Source organism: Myotis brandtii, unplaced genomic scaffold (assembly GCF_000412655.1).
Source record: "Myotis brandtii unplaced genomic scaffold, ASM41265v1 scaffold10, whole genome shotgun sequence".
Classification (NCBI taxonomy): Eukaryota; Metazoa; Chordata; class Mammalia; order Chiroptera; family Vespertilionidae; genus Myotis; species Myotis brandtii.
Genome location: NW_005353325.1, coordinates 688,045 through 694,692, shown reverse-complemented (window position 1 = coordinate 694,692; position 6,648 = coordinate 688,045). Strand labels below are relative to the sequence as shown.

Here is a 6,648-nt window from a genome sequence, read left to right as displayed (position 1 = left end):
TTCTGAGGTTTAGTATTATGCTTGTTTTTATTCAGTATAGAATTGATCATTCAAAAAATTATACCCAAAGTGCCTAGAAAAGTATAACTCTGATTCCATAAGTCAAAGAAACATTCCTTCTTTTTTCTGCATATATCTCTAAATGTTTGTAAACAATTCCAATTTCCCCTGCAATTAAATAATTATATTTCTACTTTTTCATCTATATTTACTTGTCACTATTTAACTAATTGTGTAAACTAAGAATTGAGTACCATTCTTATTCTGGGATATATTTCACAGAGGTAAAAATAATCCACAACTACTATGTATACTAGAGGCTCGGTGCATGAAATAGTGCACTTGGAGGGGTTCTCTCAGCCTGTCCTGCACCCTCTTGTAGTCTGGGAGCCCCAGGGTGATGTCCAACTGCCATGGAGGTAAGAGAGGCTCCTACCACCACCACTATGTTCTCCAGCCGTGAGCCTGGCCTCTGGCTGACCACCATGGGGCAGCTCCTGCATTGAGAATCTGCCCCCTGGTGGTCAGTGTGCATCATAGCGACCAGTTGTTCTGCCGTTAGGTCAATTTGCATATTAGCCTTTTATTATATAGGATATATATGTCTATGTCTATGTCTATGTCTATGTCTATGTCTATGTCTATGTCTATGTATATATATAAAATCTTACACAGGCTTCTACCTCTTTCCAATCCAATTCTAACTCCTTAATTTCAAACATTCACCTGGATCATTAAAAGTGCCCTTAAGCTGGTTTTTCTGTCTCTAGTCTTGTTCTTCCACTTTTAACAGCTATCCTGCTCATAGAGTGACATAAACTGCAACTTAATCCTGTGTTTAAGCATGTTCCTGTTTTTAAAATAAGTTATGCTAAATGCTGTTTGATTATACTTTAGCCTGTATTATACTTCACAGTTTATACTTAATAATGTGTGTGTTTTTTATATATCTTACTGACCTCAGCATACCTTATTTCTGGAATGCCCTTCCCTTGTTATCCTCACTTTCTAACACACGTCCATTTCACCAGTCTAATTCATCCTTCATATCACAACTTGGCATCATCTTCCCCAGAAAGCTGTATATCTTTGAGTAAATAGGTTAGAAGAAACATCTTCGCTGGTACCATGCCATGAACAAAATAAAAGAAAATTATCAGTTTATCTCCACCACAGAAATCTCCTTAAATTCCAGTCCTGTTATACACAGCTTTCACAAAGAAAGAATAAACTAGATAAGTAGGAAGCAGTGGGTGTACACAGGATTTAAACCTTGAAGCTTCGGGTAGGAATTTGGACAAAGCAGTCCTATCACTGAGATGAAGACTTTTTCCTATCTTTAAATAATTACTTTTTGCATGAAAGTGACATCAAGTATAGATTTACAATTACAAAAAGTTTCAGCAACTACAAAAGATATCCAGTGAGTTGTATCAATTTATATCTAGTCATCCTATTTTATTTGTTAATGTGCTATTTAAATATAAAACAACCGAAATGTTAACTCTCTGTAGGAAGGTGAAAATTGCCCTCCAATGCTGTTTTCAATTACTTTATCAAATTTCAGCCAATTGTAGTTTCTTTTCTGTTTTAACTGTTCTTTTAAAATGACAGTGATCAAAATGTATGTATTAAAGATAGTTTTCAATCCACTTCTTAGTTTTAGATAATAATAGAAATAATTTGATGTGCATCTAAGATTAGGAAATTCAGTTGACTGTTGATTATTGTTAATATTAAAGTAACTGATTGGAGACCCCACTTATGAGAAAAGGGCACCTAATCAAAATGTTTTACTAGTGCCTGGTTTCTCCTTTTCTTCAGAGCTGTATTAATAATTTTTGTTATAAAATCAGCTTTTGAATAGCTTTATTTTCAATAATTCCAAAATGAATATTTAATATATTTAAATAACTATGATGTCCTTTGTTTATTGTTTGTATATTGAAGTAAGATACTAAAATATAGAAGATTTGTTCTTCTTTCCTTTTTCCCTGGTCTCAACCCACCCCGAGAAAATCAAACAGAAAATTAAGGATTTTAGCCATATTTAAAATGAGCAAACTAATATTCTTTTTTTAATTATATTTTTATTCATTTCAGAGAGGAAGGGAGAGGGAGAGAGGAATAGAGGCATCAATGGTGAGAGAGAATCATTGATTGGCTGCCTCTTTCATGCCCTGGGATTGAGCCCACAATCTGGGCATGTGCCCTGACTGAGATTCAAACCATGACTTCCTGGTTCATAGGTCGACGCTCAACCACTGAGTAATGCCAGACAGGCTAATATTGTATTTTTTGATTCCTGAAAAATCAAATGAATTGACCCAATGTAAAAGCCTTTATTTTGTGTTTGAATAAATTTTTTGAAAGAAAAAAAATAATTAGGAATGTACTTAAAGAGGTTAAAATAATCATTATGTAAAATATTTATTTCTCAAAATATGCACTCTGAACATAGCCCTTGTTTTAAAAGTTCCATTTATAGAGATATAGTATCATATGCTCTTTGCAGTGCTTACTGGTATGCATTGTTTACTTCCTAGGAATAGCTCCTTGCTCAATATTTAGTCATGATTTATTTATAGTGCATTGCAATCCATTCAACATGAATTCTTGGAATTTTTCCAGGACAGGGTCTATCCTGGATTCCTATTTTTCTTGTAAACTTTTCAGATCTTCCAACATGGCCTGTCAAGGGAAATCATTACAAACATTCTCTCCTTCATTGGTTTTTGGAAAGGTTTTCTGCCTCACAGCATCTGGCATACACTATTACTTTTATTGAAATTAAACACAGAATAATGTATCCGAAGACCCATGAATCAACAGTTTTCCTCTGGATTATTACATTGCCAACAGCGTATGCCATAGGGAATCATGCTAAATTATTTACTGTAAACTTAAGGGAAGGAAGTAAGTGAAGCTGTTTTCTATTAACTTTTTTTTCTTTCACTGCCAGCAGAAAACACGATCTTGAAAAATAAAACAGAGAACTATTGACAACACTTAACCTTGAGGCATGACCAAAAGTAATCATTTCTATCGTGCATTTTCTAGTCATTGACCACATTGTATGGTAAAATAAATAAGGCAGTTGTAACAAATATATTTTTCTAAAAGAATCTATTTTTTAGGAAGAGGTGGTTTCATTTTAATTTTCTTTCTTTGATGGATTTACTTTGGCTGTTGCCAAGCATGCATTTTATATTTATTGTCAAATGTTTTTTAAGTGAACCTTGCAGACATGACACACAACTACTTACACAGGAATAACTGATAGAAAATATGAATTTAGATCTTAGAAGACAATACAAAATTTCTCCCACTCTCTATCTATGGGAAATGTAAGTATTTATATTTTATTACATGGTCTTCGAGTCACATTGGAATTGAATAGTTATTCCATTTTTATTTATTTTTATATATTTTTTATTGATTTCAGAAAGGAAGAAAGAGGGAGAGAGAGATAGAAGCATCAATGTGAGAGAGAATCATTGATTAGCTGTCTCCTCCACGCCCCCCACTGGGGATCGAGCCTGCAGCGTGGGCCTTTGTCCTGACCAAGAATCCATCCACAACCTCGTGGTTCATAGGTCAATGCTCAACCACTGAACCACATTGGCCAGGCAGTCATTCCAGTTTTAAACATGGGACTTGAATACATATAATGAATCATTTTATACCTTAATTCCATTATATATACTAAGGTTGTTGCAGGGATTAAGTAAAATTACTAGTACATGCACACAAACAAACACATACAGAGTACAAACATTGTATTTTCCACAAAAGGTACCACAATAAATGCTATTAATTATAATATTAATGATTTCAACTAATTAATAAATAAATTTTATATAAGTATGGAACTATACCTTGTTAACATATGCAAATTAACATATAATATAAATATATGCTTCCAACTGGTTATTAACAATTATAAACAAATGTTATTAGCACTATAGCACATTAGATTTGAAAATAAGCTACATTTGTTTCAATATTTATCCTCAATGTGAAACCTAAGTTGTCACAAGACATATTGCTACCAGATTAAGGAAGGATAAAGCCAATAGTGGTGATGTCACACAGGAAGGCATTGTTGAGCTGCTGAATCAACAATTTCTTCATTACCTAAAGCAGTTCAGTGGGAATTCTGGAGACTTTCATCTGGAAATGTCCCGTTACACCTGCCCTAATTAGCAGTTATGCCATAGGAAGCTTCTTTACTATCTATTCACCCCACTGAAAATGCTAAGTTAGCCTATATGATAAAAGCATAATATGCTAAGTGTCCGGTCAATAGGTCAGCCGATCAACCAGTCAAAGCGTAATATGCTAATGATATGCTAAGGCCGCTCAACCGCTCATTATGACATGCACTGACCACCAGGAGGCAGACAGTCAACTGGTCAACCAGTCAATATGATGTGCACTGACCACCGGGGGGTAGACAGTCAACCTGTCGACCAGTCACTATGACATGCACTGACCACCAGGGTGCAGATGCTCTGACTGGTAAGTTAGCTTGCTGCTGGGGTCCAGCTGATAGGGACTGAGTGAAGGGCTGGACACGACTTGGAGCCCTTCCCAGGTCCCACCCAGCTGGTTAACCTCCCATGTCTCTCCCTACCCGATCGTGCACCGATAGGGTCCCTTGGCCTGGCCTGCACCCTCTCACAATCTGGGACCTCTTTAGGGATGTTGGAGAGAAGGGTTCGACCAGATCCTACGGGGGAGCGCCGCTCAGCCAGAAGCTGCGCTCACAGCTGGTGAGCACAGTGGTGATGGCCGAGCCTCTCCCACCTCTCCTGCCTCCGTGGCAACGGTAAGGATGTTAGACTAATGGCCAAAGCCATCAGTCAGACATCCCCCGAGGGTTCCCGGCATGTGAGAGGGCAGAGGCCGGGCTGAGGGACCTCCCCCCACTTCTGAGTGCACAAATTTTGTGCACCAGGCCTCTAGTCTAATCTAATAAAAGACAAAAAGGGTAATTAACCGTACCTCCGCTACGCTTCCCATTGGCTAATAAGGGTGATATGCAAATTAACTGCCAAGAAATATGGCGGTTTACCGCCAACAAAGATGGCGGTTAATTTGCATAGGTAGGCACAATGATGGGATGTGAAAGAGGAAAGATGGAAGAAGCCGGCTGCCGCTGACCGAACCCAGGTGGTAGCCAAGAGCCGGAGAACCGGGCCGCCTTTGTGATTGGAGAAGCCGGGCTGCCTTTGCAGGCTACTGTGATAGGAGATCTGGGCCACCTTTGCTGGCCCTGGGCCAGTAATCCCTGGGCCAGTAATCAGAGAAGCCGGGCAGGGCAGGGAAGAGGCGGATGTCCTATATGTGCACTGACCACCGGGGGGCAGACAGTCAGGCGGATGTCCGCCTCTTCCCTGCCCCACCTGGCTTCTCAGATCACTAATCACCAGTGATCTGAGAACACCCAGAGGCAGGGCCAGAGGCCAGGCTGCATCGCTGCCTGGGGACGCAATCCGGTTCCCTGGGGCGATGCAGCCAGGCCCCAGAAGGAGACCCAGGGGCCGGGGCTGTGTCGCCACCAGGGCACGCGATCTGGTGCCCGGGTGGCGGCGCAGCCCTGGCCCCAGAAGGATACCCAGAAGGAGACCCAGGGGCCCCAGCTCCACAGCGCAGCCCTGGCCCCAGAAGGAGACCCAGGGGCCTTCCGAAAGGAGAGTCTCCGTGGTCAGATGGCACGGTGTCAGGACAGGAATAAAGACGGAGGTGACTCAGATGCCTGGCCGAGGCATTAGACCAGCAAGCAGGGCCTTTCAGCGGGTACTCAGGGTGGGGGTGGGGCGAGGGAGGAGAGAGGGAAATAGAGAACTACAACTCCCAGGAGGCTTAGTGGCCGGGCCTGGGTGCCTGGCTTTGAAGTCAGATGGGGCCTGTCATTTTGCACTTGAAGAGGCTTGCAAGGTTGGAAGTTCTGCACCGGAGCCAGGGAGAAATGGAGCTGGAGCAGAGAGAGGGGTCCATGGCAGCTGTGGCCTTTGAGGAGTTCTCAGCACCTCCCGGCTCGGAGCTGGCACTGCCTCCGCTGTTCGGTGGTCACATCCTGGAGAGCGAGCTTGAGACCAAGTGGAGTTCGTGTCTGGGGTCTGGGCAGCTCCAGCCTCCAGGAGTGAGACGAAGAGGAGGAGGCAGCCCAAGGCCAGCGGTGGTGGTGCCAATGGGAACTCAATCGCAGGAAGAACCAGGCACTGGGACTGCGTTGCAGGGAGATCGAGCAGGTGAACGAGCAGGTCCTGAACAGGCTCCATCAGGTACAGAGGAGAACACAGAGACTCCAGCAGGAACGAAGGTTCCTCATGAAGGTGCTGGACTCCTACGGCGACAACTACCAGGCCAGCCAGTTCACCATCTTACTGGAGAACGAGGGCAGCCAGGGCACAGATGCCCCCAACCCAGGCAACGCAGAGAACGAGCCTCCAGAGAAAGAGGGGCTGTCCCCGCCCAGGAGGACACTAGCGCCTGCAGAAGCCAGCAGCCCGGCCCCTGGTGAGGGGCCCAGCAGTTGGAAGAGGCGGCAAGTGCCACCGGAAGGGGGCCGGGTGGGAGTCCCACTGACTCCGGATCTGGCCCCCATGCAGACAAAGGTGGAGGAAGACTTTGGCTTCAAAG

The 6,648-nt window shown here is 42.8% G+C and overlaps 1 pseudogene; it reads left to right on the top strand.

Moving 5' to 3' along the window:
* The first annotated feature begins 5,974 nt into the window (after positions 1 to 5,974).
* On the top strand, positions 5,975 to 6,641 carry LOC102248361 (annotated as a pseudogene).
* Positions 6,642 to 6,648: the final 7 nt, after the last annotated feature.